General features: G+C 43.1%; 1 long non-coding RNA gene across 1 annotated transcript; it reads left to right on the top strand.

Annotated features, from left to right (window-relative positions):
- Positions 1-317: 317 nt before the first annotated feature.
- On the top strand, positions 318-19,028 carry LOC105608701 (uncharacterized). The gene is made up of 6 exons (XR_003590279.3): positions 318-384; positions 736-872; positions 8,621-8,722; positions 11,407-15,029; positions 18,328-18,406; positions 18,742-19,028. It is a non-coding gene; the product is annotated as an uncharacterized LOC105608701 (long non-coding RNA).
- The last annotated feature ends 2,072 nt before the right edge of the window (positions 19,029-21,100 follow it).

The raw sequence follows: 21,100 nt of genomic DNA on the forward strand, positions 1-21,100 counted from the left end.
TCCCATGGACGGAGGAGCCTGGTGGGCAAACAGTCCATGGGGTCGCCAAGAGTCGGACACGGCTGAGAGACTTCACTTTTCACTTTCAAGCCCCTCTTATCTTCTTTTTCATTTCCCAATCCATCCTCCCTCTCTCAAAGCATAAAACGGATTAAATGAATGTTGGCATCATTTGCACTTGGCGATGAATCAACTGTTTATACTTCACCCCCAAATATGTTTTAGCTGAGAGATTCTCAAATACTTCTAGCCGTGAGAAATGTTGAAAACCTGAGTGGGTTCGGGCTTCAGAACACTGGGTGGCGCTGTTCCCCTTCAACTGGGATGCAAATGGCCGACTCGAGATCCCGCTGCTTCACTGTGCTGAGTCCTGAGACTCCTCTGGTATCCTGCATGGTTTGTTAACCTTAGACGTGTGGACGTTTGGCTGTATTTACCACTTTATTTTTATCTCTTTGTTTTCCTTTCTTCCTGTGAATTTCTTGATTTTATCAGAAGTGAAAGTGAAAGTGAGGTCGCTCAGTCGTGTCCGACTCTTCGCGACCCCATGGACTGCAGCCTACCAGGCTCCTCTGTCCATGGGATTTTCCAGGCGAGAGTACTGGAGTGGGGTGCCAGATTTTATCAGAAAGTGCCCCTAATGCCTTCTTGATGTGTTTCTCGTGTTCTCTGCTGGCCCTCATTGGTCTACCAGGTGGCTGCCCCACAATCTTTAAATTCTGTTCTTCTTCGCAGCACACTCTTGGACCACAGTGATCATTCGTGATAATGATACACAGGAAGTAGAGATGGAAACTGAAGGCCCGTCGGATGCTGTCTAGAGGAACAACTCAAGTCTCCAGAGAGATGATGGTGTAGAACGGGGCATGGAGGTATGAAGAGATTTAATTCTTTCTTTGTTAAATTTTTGTCTTTTAAGATGCTTTTGTGAGGTTTTCACAGATGAGAATACTGAGATCCAGAGAGGCTTAAGTCCTGACTTAAGACTGTGAAGTTAGGAAGTAGCAAAACTTCTACTGATTTTGTTTCGTGAGGTCTTCCACCATCCATCCATTCATTCATCACGCATTCATTAAAAGATTTAAGTCCTGACTTAAGCTAGTGCAATTAAGGAGTAGGAAAGTTCTATTAGATGTTAATGAGCTGTTTTCACCATTCAGTCATCCATCCATCTATTGATATTTGTCCAGAATCTACCATGTGTTACTACTATACTGTGCAAGGGTGTACAACGTGGGTAAGTGCTAAGTCGCTTCAGTCATATTGGACTCTGCAACTCCGTGAACAGTAGTCCGCCGGGCTCCTCCGTCCACAGGATTCTCCAGGCAAGAATACTGGAATGGGTATCCATGCCCTCCTCCAGGGGATCTTCCTGACCCAAGGATCGATATATAATAGAGAACAAAAGAGCAAGTCCCGGGGAATTTCCATTTTAGTGAGAGGGAGATTAGGGAGAGACAGTAGACAACAGCAACCAGTACACAGTGGGTCATGGAATGGCAGGGTCTGACTTGTGTGCGTGTGCTCTGCGTGTGCTCTCCTGTGATGCACGCATTACCTGGACAGGTGGCAAAGAGGTGAGAGTAGGAAAGACACGTATGTGCACCAACAATCATAATATCGGCATTTTTCTTATTGTCCTGACTCATTTTGTTCAGCTGCTTTCCTGGCTCCTGCCTAGCCCCTCCTCTCAGAATCAGAGGCAGCTGTGCAGTTGCTAAGCCGTGGAGGGACATCTCCGGAGCTGCAGGCTGGCAGGGAAAGGTGAGACGGGGAGGTAAGACAGAGGTTGGGCAGGGCTGCCCTGCGCTAGGTAGGAAACAGCTCTTAGAAACTGGAAATCACAAGTTAAAAGCAATTTACTGAATGTGCGTTTGCTTCCAGCCTTTTCTCCTCTTTTATGTCAGAATGAAGCAGAAACAGTTCTTAGAATTGAGGCTTTTGCCAGTGAGTTCTCAGTAAGATTTCAGCATGCCTTCCTGGGAACATGCCTTCATTGATGACTGCCTTAGCGAGTGAGGGAAGTGGGGGCAGAGGGCATGGCTGGCCCAGAAAACAGATACATGGAAAAAAGTCAGTATCTTTAGAAGACAGGCTGTGGTAGGAGAGAAAACTGGTAGTGCTGGGCCATGAAATTGTAAAAGCTTTGTGGCCTTTTCAGGCAACATGGAATCCTTGGTTGTTTTTAATTTGGCTGGGGGCATGTTCTACAGAAAAATGATACAGAGTTGTTCTGAAGGGTGAATTGCCACAGAATGAGAAGAAGGGAACTAAGATGGTCTGGATGGAGTGGAGGGGACACATGCTGTAAAACAATTAAATTACCTTTTTTATGTGTATGGGCTTCCCTGGTAGCTCAGCTAGTGAAGAATCCACCTGCAATGCGGGAGTCCCCGGTTCAGTCCCTGGGTCGGGAAGATCCCCTGGAGACGGAATAGGCTACCCACTCCAGTTATCATGGGCTTCCCTGGTGGCTCAGATGGTAAAGAATCTGCCTGCAATGCAGGACACCTGGGTTCGATCTCTGGGTTGGGAAGATCCCCTGGAGATCATTTTTTATGTGTATAGTGAGAATACTTAAAGATCTACTCTTTTAGCAAATTGCAAGTATACAACACAGTATTATTAGCTATGATACTAGGATATATTAACATGCTGTGCATTGGAGTCCCAGAACTTACTCATCCTAAAACTATGTGAGGTGATATATGTGTTAGTTCACTTGATTGTGATCATTTTATAAAGTATAAAAGCATGTGAATGTGCTAACACATATAATTTTTATTTGTCAAGTACACCTTGATAAAGCTGGAAAAGAGGGTTATTGAGAAGCATGTTTGGAGACTTCCCTGGTGGTCCAGCGGCTAAAACTCCAAGTTCCCAGTGCAGAGGGCCTTAGCCTGATCCCTGGTCAGGGAACTAGATCCCCCATGCCGCAACTAAGACCAGGCACAGCCAAATAAATGAATGAATAAATATCTGAAAAAGGCATGGCTAGCAGGATTTTATCACTGTTGAGATGACTAGCTCTTATTTATTAAGGAATTACCTGTGCCCTGGCTTAGAGTGCCTTCCCGATGCTAACTTGTCATCCCTAGAACAATCCAGTAAAATAGCCACTCGTATAATCCCCACTTACAGATGTGGAAGAAGAGTTTCAGGAGAGTGAAATGAATTGTCCGTGGATTTACAGCGGCAGCGTGGAGTAGCTGAGACTCAAGCCCATAGTGTTGTGCGTGCATGCTCAGTCCCTTCAGCCGTGTCTGACCCTTTGTGACCCCATGGACTGCAGCCCACCAGACTCCTCTGTCCATGGAATTCTCCAGACAATGATACTGGAGTGGGTTGCCGTACCCTCCTCCAGGGGATCTTCCCAACCCAGGGATCGGACCCGAATCTCCTGCATCTTCTGTGTTCCCAGGCAGATTCTTTACCCACTGAGCTACCTGGGAAGCTCTATAAACTGGGTCCAAAGCTTCTTATTTGGCTGCTTCCGCTCTTTCGTCCCCTAAGTAGTAGATGTGGGGGGAAGGAGAGAGAGGGGTGGGAAGGACTCCCAGATTCCTGATGTGGGACAGAAGGCCCACCGGTAGACCCAGTTCTAGATTACTGGGGCAATCCCGTGCCATTCTGTACTTTTCTAAACATTCTATGCATTCTATCCCAGTTGAGAACTACAATATAACAGTATTAACATACAAAGGCCCTGGACTTTCCCGCCCACACCCAGGATAACTGCCATCAGTTATCTCCAGCCCCTACCTCACACCCTGTGGGCAGTTCCTCTGCTTCCCTCCAGGCCCACCAATTTCAGCTGATTTCTAGAGGTCTGTAATCGGCCCAATCACTCCTGCCTCTGAGGTTTTGTTCCTGGAAGACTCCTGGCCTCTGAACTAGAGTTTTCCTTTCTGTGTTTGTCCTGTTACTCTCTGCCTGTGCTGACTTGGATCTCCCAGGTGTGTATCTGGCCACACTGTTTCATTGGTGGACTTTGAAAGCTGAAGGCTGCTCCAGTTACTATTTGCTGTTGTTGTTCAGTTGCTAAGTTGTGTCTGACTCTTTGTGACCCCATGGACTGTAGCACGACAGCCTCCTCTGTCCTCCACTATCTCCAGGTGTTTGCTCAAATTCACGTCCATTGAGTCGGTGATCCTATCTAACCACCTCATCCTCTGTTGCCCTCTTCTCCTTTTGCCTTCAGTCTTTCCCAGCATCAGGGTCTTTTCCAAGGAGTCGGCTCTTTGCATCATGTGGCCAAATTATTGGAGCTCCAGCTTCAGCATCAGTCCTTCCAATGAATATTCAGGGTTGATTTCCTTTAGGATTGACTGGTTTGATATCTTTGCAGTCCAAGGGACTCTCAAGACTCAATCTTTTTTTTTTTTTTTAATCCACCAAAGAGAGGGCTGTAGTTCACTGATGCTGTCAATAGGACATTTAATTTTATGTGCCCCCGGCTTTTTAAAAAAATCTTTCGACTTCTCTACTTCCAGGCATTTCTCACTGGACACTTCTCTCCCCAGGCTGCTTCCTGCCTCATTGATATTCCCATTATCCAAAAATTCCTATTTACTTTCATTCATGCATCCGTGAGTTCATTCTCAGATTCGGCAAGTGTGCCAGGTGCAATTTCAAGTGCTTAGGATACATCAGTGAATAAATTACTCTAAAATTATTTTACTTTAGGAGCTTATATTCCAAGAAGATGGGAACAAAATGAACAATAAAGATAATAAGTGCTTAGTTGTTCACTCGTCTCCAAACCTTTGTGACCCCATGGCATGTGGAATCTTAGCTCTCCGGCCAGGGATTCAATGTGTATTTCCTACATTGGAAGGCAAAGTCTTAACCACTGGACCACAAGGGAAATCCCAGGTATATAATATTTAAAAAAGAACAAGGATGTTATGGTAGCTGGAAAAGAGAGAGCAAACAAAACCAGGGAAATAACAGAGGCCCAGATCATGGAAGGCTTGTAGAGGCTGCTACAAGAAATTAGGAGGAACTCTAGGGACTTCCCTGGTGGTTCAGCAGTGAAGACTCTGCACTTCCAAAGCAGGGGTGTGGTTTCAATCCCTGGCCAGGAAACCAACATTCCACATGTCATGAAAGTGAAGTGAAAGTCACTCAGTCATATCCAACTCTTTGCGACCCCATGGACAATACAGTCCATGGAATTCTCCAGGCCAGAATACTGGAATGGGTAGCTTTTCCCTTCTTCAGGGGATCTTCCCAACCTTGTGATGAAACCCAGGTCTCCCACATTGTGGGTAGATTCTTTACCAGAAGAGCCACAAGGGAAACCCAAGAATACTGGATTGGGTGGCCTATCCCTTCTGCAGAAGATCTTCCCGACCAGGAATCAAACTGGGGTCTGCTGCACTGCAGGCAGATTCTTTACCAATGAGCACATGTCATTCAGTTCAGTTTAGTTCAGTCGCTCAGTCATGTCTGACTCTTTGTGACCCCATGGACTGCAGCATGCCAGGCCTCCCTGTCCATCACCAACTCCTGGAGTTCACTCAAACTCATGTCCATTGAGTTGGTGATGCCATCCAACCATCTTATCCTCTGTCGTCCCCTTCTTCTCCCATCTTCAGTCTTTCCCAGCCTCAGGGTCTTTTCAGATGAGTCAATTCTTCTCATCAGGTGGCGAAAGTATTGGAGTTTCAGCCTCAACATCAGTCCTTCCAATGAATATTCAGGGCTGATTTCCTTTAGGATGGACTGGTTGGATCTCCTTGCCGTCCAAAGGACTCTCAAGAGTCTTCTCCAACACCACAGTTCAAAAGCATCAATTCTTCGGCGCTCTGACTTCTTCACAGTCCAACTCTCACATCCATACATGACCACTGGAAAAACCATAGCTTTGACTAGATGGACCTTTGTTGGCAAAGTAATGTCTCTGCTTTTTAATATGCTGTCTAGGTTGGTCATAACTTTTCTTCCAAGGAGTAAGTGTCTTAATTTCATGGCTACAGCCACTATCTGCAGTGATTTTGGAGCCCAGAAAAATAAAGTCTGTCACTGTTTCTACTGTTTCCCCATCTACTTGCCATGAACTGATGGGACCAGATGCCATGATCTTCGTTTTGTGAATGTTAAGCTTCAAGCCAACATTTTCACTCTTGTCTTTCACTTTCATCAAGAGGCTCTTTAGTTCTTCTTCACTTTCTGCCATAAGGGTGGTGTCATCTGCATATATCTGAGGTTATTGACATTTCTCCAAGCCATCTTGATTCCAGCTTGTACTTCATCCAGCCCAGCATTTCTCATGATGTACTCTGCATATAAGTTAAATAAGCAGGGTGACAATATATAGCCTTGATGTACTCCTTTCCCGATTTGGAAGCAGTCTGTTTTTCCATGTCCAGTTCTAACTGTTGCTTCCTGACCTGCATACAGATTTCTCAAGAGGCAGATCAGGTGGTCTGGTATTTCCATCTCTTTCAGAATTGTCCACAGTTTGTGGTGATCCACACAGTCAAAGGCTTTGGCATAGTCAATAAACCAGACATAGATATTTTCCTGGAACTCTCTTGTTTTTTGATGATCCAAAGGATGTTGGCAATTTGATCTCTGGTTCCTCTGCCTTTTCTAAAACTAGCTTGAACATCTGGAATTTCATGGTTCACGTGCTGTTGAAGCCTGGCTTGGAGAATTTTGAGCATTACTTTACTAGCATGTGAGGTGAGTGCAATTGTGCGGTAGTTTGAGCATTCTTTGGCATTGCCTTTCTTTGGGATTGGAATGAAAACTGACCTTTTTCTGTCCTGTAGCCACTGCTGGATTTTCCAGATTTGCTTGCATATTGAGTGCAGCACTTTGAGACCATGATCTTTTAGGATTTGAAATAGCTCAACTGGAATTCCATCACCTCCACTAGGCTTTGTTTGTAATGATGCTTCCTAAGGCCCACTTGACTTCGCATTCCAGGATATCTGGCTCTAGGTGAGTGATCACACCATCGTGATTATCCGGGTCATGAAGATCCTTTTTGTACAGTTCTTCTGTGTATTCTTGCCACCTGTTCTTAATATCTTCTGCTTCTGTTAGGTCTCTACCATTTCTGTCCTTTAGATTGAGCCCATCTTTGCATGAAATGTTCCCTTGGTATCTCTAATTTTCTTGAAGAGATCTCTAGTCTTTCCCAATCTATTGTTTTCCTCTATTTCTTTGCACTGATCACTGATTTTGAACAGAGTTGAGATTTAATACCTTAATATTTAAAAACATCTTTCTGGATCTTGAGAACAGACTGTAGGGAGACAAATATAGCAGAAGATGAGTTAGGAGGGTACTATTGCCATCTGGGTAGCTATGGTCTAAAACATATGATGCTCTTTCTAATCTCATGGCCTCCTGTGGGTAACAAGTAAAGAGAAAGGCCAGATCAGATGTACTCTCTCCAGTGCTTCTGGAGCTGGGGTAGAAGTGAAGTTCTCAGTGTCAGCCAATGGACCTAGATGGGAAAGTTGGCTGGCAGGTGTTCAGCATCTTCCTGCCTAAGAATGGAAGACACTGAGCACTCTTCTTTTATTTCCAGGTTGCATACGTGTTGGTTTTGATGCCATATTGGTGCCTAGCCCAGGCTTGCCAGGTGGTGATAGTGGTAAAGGACACGCCTGCCAATGCAGGAATCATAAGAGACTCAGGTGGGATCCCTGGGCTGGGAAGATCCCCTGAAGAAGGGAATGGCAACCCACTCCAGTGTTCTTGCCTGGAGAATCTCTTGAACAGAAGGGCCTGTGGGCTAAGATCCATAGGGTCACAAAGAGTCAGACATGACTGAAGCAGCTTAGCATGCATGCATGCATGGCGCCTAGCCCACCTCCCATGAAGTCCTCCTTGTTATTACTGTTGCCCCTGCTAACCAGCCACAAGCACATGTCAGTTACCAAGTCCTGACTATATGATAGGTAATCATAGTCCCAGAAGATAAGATTGCCCCAGAGAAATGCTCACAGGACACTGGATAGATGGCTACTCCTTCCAGTCCTAGACCAAGCAGCATAAACCTGCAACGTTTTCCCTCTTCCAAAAATGATCATGTGCATATATCTTATTTGACTCCAGTAAGAAAGTGACTTGTATTACCTGTTTGTCAAAACAATAGTATCAGTGATTATATTATCAAAGGGTGGAAGGTGAGGGCAGAAGAAAGAATATTGGGACTCAAAATTCCTACACAAAATGACCACCATAAGTTGAGTTTTGAAGCACTCTTAAGCCAGCACTATAGGAGTATTTCTTGAAATATAATGCCTTTCTACAAGCTATTCGATTGCTTTATATTTCTGTATAAAATGTAATGCTTCATAAGAAGATGTTTTGCAATTTTTAAATGGGTCTTAAAGTAAAGACATATGGCTATACAGAATGCAGCTAGGCAGTGAAATGGTAAATGTAAAAAAATGTAGAATTAGCTCAAAAGTCTCTGAAGCTTTGCAAGAATCTGATGTAATGAACCAAAATGACCTTCTTCATTTTCTATCATTTCTCCCAAGATGCTAGTGCTTTAGATCTATGTGTAAATGTTACATGGGCTCTGTCATTAGGTAGATATTTGCTCACAGATGATAAAAAGGTATATTTTTCTCCCAAATTTAATTTGATTCAGTTGCAACCATGGTCAATGAGGAACAGTCCTTGGAGATGGATGTTGTCAAGCGCTCTTAGGAATCTGACATCTTATTATATGGAAAAAATTGCTAACAGTCTTGTAAGTACAGATTCAAAAGGGAAAATATGAAAGGACGTTTCTTAGCCTACAGCATTTGTTAGTAAAACTCACAAACTCTTAGAGCTTAGAAAGTTTCATACTCCATTTTCTAGTTTTCTCCAGTATTAGATAGCTTTCAAGATCTTTTTCAGATGTTTAGCTCATACACACAAATACTGAAGCGCAAAGTATGCAGATTTGTCATTCACTATTCTCCATGCCTGTGATGGTGTGTCCACTCTGATTTTATCACATGGAAGTGGCCTTGTATTCCATATAAAGATACAATGCAGCAATAACTCAGTGTTTTCTCTTTGCTCCCTTATGTCAGTAATCAATTTTATGAAAGGCAGTGGTCAGGCCTAGTTTTTCCTTCTTCCTTAATGTGTCCAAAATAGTGCTTATGTTGATGCTTTTGAACTGTGGTACTGGAGAAGACTCTTGAGAGTCCCTTAGACTGCAAGGAGAGCCAACCAGTCAATCCTAAAGGAAATGAACCCTGAATATTCATTGGAAAGACTGATGCTGAAGCTAAAGCTCCAAAACTTCGGCTACCTAATCAAAGAGCTGACTCATTGGAAAAGACCCTGATGCTGGGAGAGATTGAGGGCAGGAGGAGAAGAGGATGAGAGAGGATGAGATGGTTGTATGGCATCATTGACTCAATGGACATGAGTTTGAGCAATCACTAGGAGATAGTGAAGGACAGGGAAGCCTTCAGTCCATGGGGTCACAAAGAGTCAGACACAACTTATCAACTGGACAACAGCAAATTTAACCTAAACTGTTTCACCTATTTCTTGGGCAACAAGGAAGACCACAGTCTGCCTTTGGTATCCACAGTTTCCTCATCTGTGGATTAAAACAGGTGACAATGGTCCCAGAAACAGAACACTTTTATTTTTTTAAATTTTTATTTTTACTTTATTTTACTTTACAATACTGTATTGGTTTTGCCATACATTGACATGAATCCACCACGGGTGTACATGAGTTCCCAATCCTGAACCCCCCTCCCACCTCCCACCCCACATCATCTCTCTGGATCATCCCCGTGCACCAGCCCCAAGCATCCTGTATCCTGCATCAAACATAGACTGGCGATTCGTTTCTTACATAATAGTATACATGTTTCAGTGCCATTCTCCCAAATCATCCCACCCTCTTCCTCTCCCTCAGAGTCCAAAAGTCCGTTCTATACATCTGTGTCTCTTTTTGCTGTCTCGCATACAGGGTTATCATTACCATCTTTCTAAATTCCATACATATGTGTTAGTATACTGTATTGGTGTTTTTCTTTCTGGCTTACTTCACTCTGTATAGTCGGCTCCAGTTTCATCCATCTCATCAGAACTGACTCAAATGTATTCTTTTTGATGGCTGAGTAATCTGTGAGCAGGGCAATGTACAGAAATAGGAGACTAGGAAGATACAACGTAGAAGTGTAGCTGCTAGTTCTCTGCTTTTTTTTTAATGTGAAGAGGACATCAGCTTGATCTCAAACTATACTAATTCTATGATGCAGATTTATATGGGCATGTCTGAAGGCCATTTGAATGGACCCATGAGCCTTGTACTGTCAAAACAGACTAGAGGTCTCTTAGGGCCAACATCATTCTAAGCAAAGACAGAGTTTGAACAAAGGATTTTGCCTGGAATAAATGGTTCATAAAGAAGTTCAAGGTCATTCTGAATAGTGCCCATGTCTGCCACTCATCCTGTCCATGGCCTCACTGCCACACTCTTACCTGACCCTAGGAGGAAAGGAATGGAGGATAAAACCTGCAAGAGTCATTTCAGCCCAAACATCATGAAATGTGGAGTCTCTAAGGCTTGGTGGCTGCTGTGACAGAACTGCACAGGAGCTGGGCATTTTCACAGGCACGGTGCAGACTCAGCCACCTGGGACCTGCTGAATTAGCTTTCCTCTTAGATGGAAGAGTGGTCCCTCATGCCACTCTTTAGTGGGTGTTAGCAGAACCACAGAGGACGTGGGGCAGCTTCATGATGGTTTCATGACCAGCAGCAACAGGACACATCAGAGCAGGAGGGGCGGAAGGTGGTGGGTCCTCATGGCAACCCAGAGGATGCGTCTGCAAACACCTGAGACTTCTTAAGTGATGCTCAGGAGTACTGGGTGGGGAGGAATTTGAATCAGATGGGAGTCTCATAAGAGTTTGTGGAGCAGAAATATTCTACTAGTGTTAGGATGACCATGATTTAATCACAGTGTTAGTGTGGCTTGGGAAAATCTTGGTACATTTTAAGTGGGAAGCGTTTTAATAGGCATGGTTCAGTTTCCCTAAGGTCCAGCTGGGACAGCCACTAGTAATGATTGTAAATGATTCATGAAGATTGGGAAAAGTGGTCAAAGTGATCGAAAGGAGCAATTGAAAGTTCATTCTCATGAAAGGAGAGCCAGGACAGTGTGGCCTAATATGGATCCATCAGCATGTCATGCTGGGAAACAAACAAACAAACTGAATATCTCACCAGAAATCAATGTCTAAGCAGCCATAAAAGCACAAGGTTTTGGGTGAAAAACAGCAGGCCTTTGTAGAGAATCGATATCATCAAAGTACTCTATTTTCTTTCTGTGACAGAGTGATAGAGGAATTGAAACTCAGTGTATTTTGATTTAGCTAAGGCTTTGATTTTTCTTGATGAGAATTTCTCTTCAACAGGAGGACCATTCTAACAGATATTTTTCGAAGCCCTAGTGCATATGCTAGGTAACAGGTATGTAGTCCGGTAACCAGTCACCACTCTTGTGGCAGCAGAGAGCTTCATGGGCAGGTAACTAAAAATCAAGGTAAACAGGCTTTAATTCAATTATGTGCAAAGTACTATAGTAGCACAACTCTATTTTTTAACCTTTTATTTTATATTGGGATATAGCTGATTAACAATGTTGTGATAGTTTCTGGTGGACAGCAAAGGGATTCAGCCTTACAGTTCTCCCCCAAACTTGCCTCCCAAACAGACTGCTATGTAACACTGAGCAGAGTTCCCTGTATAGTAGCACACATCTAGGTTTCTAGAACTTTCTGAAATGGTCTAGGAAAGTGCCTTCAAATAAGGAGAAGTTTGAATAATTGTTAGCCATTTGATCAGAGAGCAAGAGATAAGGACTTGAAAGTTAGGAGAGAAAATAAGCTAGTTAAATTTGGTAAACCAGGCAGTCTACTGACTAGTAAAAAGAATTGCCCACAAATAGCTTCCCAACCCAAACTTGTTAACGCTGACCCAAGATGTAGGCAATGGAGAAGAATCCAAGTGTCTCTGTGAACTTGGGACCAAATACGTTAGCCCTGAATGTATTATTTATCTGGACAAAAAGAACATTACTTTGTAATATTAATCTTATAAGAAATAGGAATATCAAATATAAGAATCTTTAGTAAAAAATAGGAATGTCAGAACATCTAAGGAACTGCTTTGATCAGTTTTCCTTCATGTTTATCCCTCTTCCATTTCCAAAGCAGAATATCAATATCACCACAATGTTTAGGACTTGAGCTTGGGTCCAATCTATATAGGTGACATCTCTTGAGAGCATTAAGAATGAGTCAGGTATCAAAGGATGCTGACAACATTGGTGGCTAAGATCCAAATCTGATAACAAAGAAAAACACGAAGAGAGAAAAGCACTAAGTTGCTAGCAGAATTTGGGGCCTGGACATCTTTTTCAGGCTTAGTAAGAAGTAGCTCATACAACAGGTAAATTAACTATAAAAAAGAAGAAAAATAAGAGGTTGCTCAACCGGACCTGCCACACCTGCCATTGTCTTTGTCACGCCCACCATTTTCCCACTTTATAAATAAAAATGGGGGGCAAGAGGAAGGAGCCCTCAGCATCTTTAAGAAGACAATGCCAAAGGTGAATCAAGTTTTGCTTTGAAAGGACTGGAATGTTGGCACCCCACCCCTTCTCCCTGCTCCTAGTGGTACAGGGCTCTGGAGGATCTTCAGAGAAGCAGAGATGTTGGCAAGAGAGGAAGAGCCTGGCATCTTTTGCCTTGGTTGGCTATCTTCTTAAGCAGTGGGCCTGTTGATCTGGCCTGAGTCTATGAGACCAGATGAAAGAGAGCAGGAAAGAACTTCTAGGCTTGATGATACAGGGTTGATGATACAGCTGACTTATCTTCCTACTGTTTGGCTTTGAAAGATATGTGAGTTTCCTTTGCACAGAGCCAGACTACCACTGCCCCATCTGATGCTTCATCAGGAAGGCAGGAGGATTCCAACAGTAAGAGGCTTCAAGGTGTCCACTGGGACTGAGAACTGAGGAGGAGGGGTGTGGGCAGTGATGGGAGAAAAGAAAACTCACCTTTCTATCCAACCAAGTGGGGACTGTCACTGCAACAATTGCGTGGGATGCCAATGGGGGCTTTGGGTGGAGCCAGCCATTCCTGAAATGTATTCCGAATTCAGTTAATGAAGTGCTTTCAACAGCAGCTGTGTCAACTGAAAAAAAGAGCACAACCTAAAAGTTGAGAGTTGTTTCACTCGACAGACAAAACTGCGAACTTAGACCCGGGACGCAGCATCTCAGAGAGCGCCGAGGGACTGCTTCTAAGAGGAACCTGCATATGTAGGAGCTTTTGCAACAAAGACGGGGGAGTCAGAGCATCAGAAGATTACTGTTAGTTAAAAGAAAACCAGATATCTCAGGCTAATGAATGTAGTACTTTTCTAGGTAGGAGAAGAAGAAAAAGTCTGGGCTCACTGGAATCATTTCTTTGATTGTACCTTAGCTCTCTAGAGCCAGTATCCTGCTTTTCTCCATCCTGAGTCCCCTCAGGGTGCACAGTTTGGAGCAGCCACAATGCCTTGATGGCTGAAACATTCTTTGTTTGGGGCTTCCCTCATAGCAGTTGATAAAGAATCCACCTGCAGTGCAGAAGACCCCAGTTTGATTCCCTGGTTGGGAAGATCCGCTGGAGAAGGGATAGGCTACCCACTCCAGTATTCTTGAGCTTCTCTGGTGGCTCAGCTGGTAAGGAATCCGCTGAAACATCCTTTGTTTACTGATGTGGCAGCAACATTCTCATTAAAAACTGTAACTCAAGTATCAGATGTGTATGCTCCATATTGTATAAAGTACCTCTGATTTTCACAGCAGCCCTTCATGGGACTTCAATCATGCATTTTCCAGATGCCGGAACCAGGCTGAGAGGTAGTCAGAGATGTGACCACTTCACACTGATAACAAAAGAACCAAGCTAGGATCTAAATCCTGGCCAAGGCTGTCTGACTTCAAGCCCATGTTTTTCTTGTAAGCTTCTCATTGACCATGTGAAGTAAGCAATGTTTTATCTGCATTTAATGGCTGAAGGAATGGAGGCTAATAAAACGATGAGAGTTGGGAACGGCGAGGACTAAGGCTTGAGAAATTTTACTAAGCCAAATTCCCAGAATGTCTCATCTCTCCTGCCTACCCAAGTCATGCCAAGAACAATTTTATTCTTTCCAATTAATATCGAACTGGGTGCTAAATAAATGCTCAATATTGACTCAGTGACTCACTGACTGGCTATACTACCAAGGGAGAATGAGAATTCTTTTCTGAAGGCTTATGGAAAAGAACAGATGAGGATCTTTCTGGTTTACTGTTTGATTTGGGAGATGACAAAATGATCTCTTGTGTCCCTTCTTCAGCCCCCAGACTTGATGATTCAGAACCGTTTCAGGGAAGCATGATTCCTTTTTAGCCAATTTCTTTAATTAGCAATTCTGCAAGCCTTCTGTGTATCCCCCCCAAATTATGACTTTTTACCAGGGAGCTTCAGACTACAAAGTTCCTTCAGAAACTTTATAGATTTTTTTAAATTAAATCTTTACAGAATTTTTTGGGGGGTTCACACACAAAAACAAGCAGTGAAGTACCATTTGTCTTCTATTTTTCATCTTTACCAAGCACTAAAATGGAAAGAAAAATATTTTATGAACGTAATAAGCTTTCCTGGGGCTCTTGCTAAGGGATTTATTTTCTATTGTTTCAGAGAAAAAGCACATTCCTTCTAATATAACTGCCTATTTGACTGCTCATTCCAAAGCCATATCTGGGGCTTTTATTTTACCTTCACCAAGAACTTGAGAGAAATGTACATTTCATGAATCTCTGTGTCTCCTGGATGCTAGAAATCTCTTCTCCCCAGGCAAAGAGATAGCAGACATTTTCCTCTGCCTGGTGTCCAGATGGATGGGAACCACAGTCTGGCGCTTTGACTCAGAGTGACTATGTTCATTCTCAGGACCATGGAATTAGATACTCCTTGCTGAATCCTGGATGCCAGATTCAGAGGTAAAAACCTTTGAGACATACTTCAGGAGCTTTTGGAGAGAGGCTACCCAATTCTGTTTTTCTAATTCAAGTACAAGACTTTACCACTCAACCTGTTTTGGGCCAGATCTGGGGTCCCACGCTGTGCTAAGGTTCCTGCAGCTGCCATCACAAGTTACCACGGGCTGCGTGGTTTAAAACAAGACAAATATATTCCATCACAGTTCTGGAGGCCAGAACTCCAGAATCAAGGGGTCAGCAGGCCAGCCTCCCTCCAAAGTCTCTAAGGAAAAGTCCCTCCTTGCTTCTTCCAGCCTCTTTGGTCCCAGGTGTTCCTTTCCTCGGGACAGCATCCCTCTAATGTCTTCTTCTATCTTCACATGGCCTCCCTCTGCCCCTCGGTGTCTTCTCCCCCGCTGTCTCTTCTAAGGACGCTTGTCGTTGGATTTAGGCCCTGCCTGGGTAGCCTAGGACGAGCTCATCTCAAGGTTCTTTTTAATCATTCATTTATTTTTGGCGGTGCCGGGTCCTCACTGCTGCGTGAGCTTTCTCTAGTTGCTGCAAGTGAGGGACTGTTCTCTTGCTGCGGCGCTCAGGCTTCTCAGCGCGGTGGCTTCTCTTGTTGCAGAGTACGGGCTTTAGGGCCAGGGGCTTCAGCAGTTGTGGATCCCGGGCTATAGAGCGTGGGCCCAATAGTTGTGACCCACAAGCTTAGTTGCTCCGAGGCGTGTGAGGTCTTCCGGGACCAGGGATTGGACTGAACCTGTGGGATCAACCAGGGATCTCCTGCGTTGGCAGGCAGATTCTTCACCACTGAGCCAGTCGGAAGCCCTCAAAATTCTTAACGTAGTTACATTTATAAAGACCCTTTCCCCAAATAAAGTCACATTTGCAGTCACCAGGGCAAGGACATATCAGTTTTGGGGCCACCATTCAGCCCACAGTTTTAAATGAAAAAGATAAATATAAGAGTCAGATTAGATAAAGTCTCCAGGGAAACAAGATTAGAATTGTATACTGATCAGGGAAGAAAGAGTCTTCTCAGGAAGTGAAGTGAAGTGCAGTGAAGTCGCTCAGTTGTGTCCGACTCTTTGCGACCCCATGGACTATAGCCTACCAGGCTCCTCAGTCCATGGAATTTTCCAGGCAAGAGTACTGGAGTGGGTTGCCACCTGTTATCTGGTCCTGAACCTTCATCTTACAGATGATCCTGTCTTTGGAGATCAGGCTTCTGGTGAGGATTTGGCCTGAAAATCTTGATCCAGTAGTAACCTCTCCAGGTATTTTCTTCTCTTTAGTGATTTGAGGTTATCATGTTTCCTGGAGGATCAAAGCAACACATCTGTAAGTTAGAAACTTAGTTTTAAATCTTCTTAACTGTGGGGTTTGTGGCTCTGGACCTAAGAACATTCACTGGCTGATAAAATAATATTCTTTAGGTAAATTATGCATGGTGTTGTAACACTGCTCAAAAGAGACTGCTAATGCATTCCTGTAGTGATTATGTTGCCAAAATGTCACTTAAACTGCATTCCTAAAGAAATGCATGAGATTATTTCATCATAAATAAGACAAACTATATGAAGCATGTATATGAAAATTAAATTATAGGAAGAGTATATGGAACAATATTTGGGACTAGAATTCAGAAAATAAAACTTATACAACCCTTGGACTTCCCTGGTGGCACAGGGAACAGGAATCTCCCTGCCAATGCAGAGGACAGGGCATGGTTTCAATCCCTGGTCCAGGAAGATTCCACATGCGGAGCGCAACTCAACCCCTGTGACGCAACTACTGAAGCCCTTGCTCTGCAACGAGAGAGGCCATTGCAACGAGAATCCCAGGCACTATAACGAAGACCCGGTACAGCCAAAAATAAATGATTTTTTAAAAAGCCTAGAATGAAGAAAAGGTTATATGACCCTAAATATTTGACAAGATGATGTTCTATCCCTTGCCCAGTGAATTGGAACTTAGCCAAGCTCCTGCTGTGCCTAATGAGGACAGGGTACTTCACATGGAACAGAAGGTGGGTGGGGCTTTCTGAGAAATGGAAGGGTAACCAGAGTTTCTGGGAAGCTTGTGCAGGACAACCACACACTCAGAGGGAGAGCTCTGTATTTGCTAAATAACTCTTGTGGTGACAGGAGGCAAGAGGTAATGAGAATTTAAGTCTGAAACAATGAGGAAGCATTTCAGTTTGGCAGCATATCATTACTTTGAGTCAAATTCTTTGACGTCTTTGGCTTGCCAGCATACTCAGGTCACAAAGCTGTTAATTCTGTTATTTCAGGTATCCATACCATCCTGACCAGCTGGCACTAAACTAATAAAGAAAATAGGCATATTTCTAATAATAATAGCCCACTCTCTTTGTTTCTCCCTTTCTCATTCCTCTCCCGACTTTTTTCCTTTCCTCTTTCTCTCCTTTCTTTCTTTCTGTCTGTCTCTCTTTCAATGTTTAGAAGTCCTTTCTGATCCATTATTTCAAATCACCTTCAATAAACTCAGGTCAGTAGGGCAGATATTATTATTCCCAGACTGGGCAAGAGAGACTGGACTTCTGTCCAAAGTCTCAGAGATGACTGTGGCAGTCTGAACAAGGACCAGGTCATCTAGCTTTTGGCTGCTATTGAAAGTAGTAAAATGTAATGGGAACATACAAACAAACCAAAGCAAATCGAAAACTGGGAGCCAAGAAACAGAGAGTCTAGTTCTGGTTGATGTGCTAACTTGCTGTGTGACCCTGGGCAGACCGCAGCACCTCTCTGAGTCTGCTATTTCGCACCTGCCTTTTGAAGGAACTGCAGCAGATAAACCGTGAGTCTCTTCTCTCTTGGAAGAACCTCCGCGGGGGGCTGAGGATAGACTCAGCCTTTCTCTGTATTCTTTCCACTTTTCTCAAAGTACACCTGATATCCTGACCTTTCTGCAGGGCTCCAGACATGCCTTCCTGGGTGGGTTTGATGGTCCTTGGTCCCTCATCCAGCAGCTGGCCTGTGCTTGTACTGTTTTTTGCAACCTGGTGATTTTTCCTCTTAAATTTAGGGTTGGCATTTCTCACATGTGAAGTCTGAACTCCACAGGGTATTATTTTTAGACCGATCATTTTAGGAGAAGGCAAAAACCCTGCTCTCTTTGCAATGGATTTCATGAGTCCACAGGAGTATAGAAACAAAAAGCCCTAAAACATAATTCCACCCTTGAGTGATTTAATAGTTTCTTGGCTCAGCAGGTACCTTATTTTGATATACTGGGAGGAAAAATTCCTTTTTTTAAATAACAAAAGTAATAATTCTTTCTTATAAAAAAATAGGAAAGACAGAAAAGCACAAGGAAGAAAATGGAAACATATGTAACACCACCTTCTGGAGATAACCAGACTTGAGTCATTGGTATGTATCCTTTCTGCCTTTTTGATGTATGTGTACATATATATTACTCTTTGAGAAAACTGAAGACATGCTGTATATATTATTTTATAATACTTTTATATTAAACTTATATCAACCTTTTAAAAATTACTGTATAATATTTAGTACCTGGATAAACTGAAATTTGAATAAATTCAGTACATACTTTAATGCTAAAACATTATTTTTAAAGAATGGCAAACATTAATAGCAAACATTAATATCTAAAAATATATTTTCTACTCTCTCCCAATGACCATGTGCAGAGATTATACTTTTGAATTCAACAAATCCTGTGTCTTATTCTTCCCTTTTAGGTCTATGGAAACTTATAGTTCCCAGTTCCCCTTAGGATTAGACGAGGCCACGGAGCTAGTTCTGGACAAAAATGTGAGTGGAAGTAAAAACACACACCTTTGAGATTTTCCCATCTTTGTTTTCTTGCCATGAAGACCACGGAGACCTTGTTTTGGGATGGTGAAGACACAAGAGAAAGCATCCTCGATCCCTGAGTCACAACACAGAGGGGTTATCTGGAGAGGTTACCCGACCTACAGATAATCCTGGGTGAAAGAGAAATAAACTAAGAGCGGTTAATATTCCAGATTTTGGATTGTTTGTTAAAGGGCTTGTCTATCCTCACTGACATAGATCCTGTGTAGAAATGATCTAAGATGATTCTTCTCTGATGTTCTTTCTTCTCTGTAGAGCAATTTATCGATTATCATTCACACTTTGACTGACTGAGGATCTTACGTGTACACAGAGTATCGGCACTTAAAATGACATAAAACGGAGAGACATACTACTACTCCCCCATACATAGTCAAATGAGGATGGCATAGATTGCAAACATTAAAACTGTGAAAGTACTCTAGATGAGGACGTACAATTTCTTAACAGAATCACAGAAACTAGGGTAACTTTGGGGAAAGGTCCCAAGAATTTCAAACCTTGGCTCAGAGGTGACCAGGTGTACGTGCTGGGGGAAGATCTTTTTGGCAGAGGGACACGTGTAAGTCCCAGGGATGCCTGTGAAACGGCATGACATGTTTAGAAACCCAATATGCCCATCAACAGGGGACGGAGGACAATGAAATATTATGTTATATTATTTATATATTATATAATATATCATAATTACATAGGCTACCCACTCCAGTATTCTTGGGCTTCCCTTGTGGCTCAGCTGGTAAAGAATCTGCCTGCAATTTGGGAGACCTGGGTTTGATCCCTGGGTCGGGAAGATCCCCTGGAGAAGGGAAAGGCTACCCACTCCAGTATTCTGGCCTGGAGAATTCCATGGACTGTGTAGTCCATGGAGTCACAAAGAGTCGGACACGACTGAGTGACTTTCACTATTTGTATTAAATATAAATTATTTCTTATATGAATAATATAATATTTCCAATAATAGGAAGCTCTCTATTTTTCAAGATTTGATAGTCCTATTGTTAGATGGGTCTAATCAGTAGAAAAATCTTTCTTCTATGAATGAAAATGTTCTATCTTCTAATTTCTCATGACTTGGTCCTCATTTTCTCTCTGGAAATGTCGAAATGGAAACTAGACTCTTTTTGTTTGGCAGTTCTTCAAGAACATAAGACACTTCTTAGGTCTTCCTGAATTCTATATTGTTTCTTTTCTTTTTCAAATGTGAGTGCCAATCTTTTTTTTGAAGGCGATGTGCAAAATCTTGCACAAAATCTACTGTGTAGCAGTTACTCAGTGCACATTTGATGGATGAGTGTGCAGATCAATTCAGAGGTTGCCAGCAGCCTTTCTGCTCAGTAAAGAATTATGATGGTAAATAATTTACAATACTTATTTGTTAGAATTTATCAAACACCCAAATTTTGACCAGGCAACTTACCAAGTTCTTTACATGCAACTTACCAGGTTCTCTATCTGTGCACTTGATCTTCACAACAACTCTTATGATGTGGATGCTAATATGGTAATTTAGAGATGAGGGTTAAGAGGTTTAAGGGATGAAGTGCCTTTCTCAGCCACATAGCAAAGAAGTGGGGAGTCAGGTTTCAAACTCATGCCTGTTCATCTTCAGAGCCTGATTTTACTGCTTTCAAAGTGTTTTAGACTCTCATCTGACTCCTTTGCCAACGCTGTCAAGTGGGCGTTTCCCCTCATCTTAGGGCATCTCACCTTGTTTTACACGGGTGTGTAGAGAGTCAGAGGACCTAAGCGCAAGGTCACACAGCCTGCTCAGTGGGGCACAAGGATTTGTCTGCCTTCAAAATTCAGGACCACTTGACCCTTCCACATTAGCCTGCAGAGAGAATAATTTCAGTTCAGTGCAGTCGCTTAGTAATGTACACCTGTTTGTGACCCCATGGACTGCAGCACGTCAGGCTTACCTGTCCATCACGCCAGGCTTACCTGTCCATCACCAGCTCCCGGAGCTTGCTCAGACTCATGTCCATCGAGTTGGTGATGACATCCAACCATCTCATCCTCTGTCATTCTCTTCTCCTCCTGCCTTCAATCTTTCCCAACATCAGGATCTTTTCCAATGAGTCAGTTCTTTGCATCAGGTGGCCGAATTATTGGACCTTCAGCATCAGTCCTTCCAATGAATATTCAGGACTGATTTCCTTTAGGATTGGCTTGTTTGATCTCCTTGCAGTCCAAGAGACTCTCAATACTCTTCTCCAACAC

This window comes from Ovis aries, chromosome 9 (assembly GCF_016772045.2).
Source record: "Ovis aries strain OAR_USU_Benz2616 breed Rambouillet chromosome 9, ARS-UI_Ramb_v3.0, whole genome shotgun sequence".
NCBI classification, from domain to species: Eukaryota; Metazoa; Chordata; class Mammalia; order Artiodactyla; family Bovidae; genus Ovis; species Ovis aries.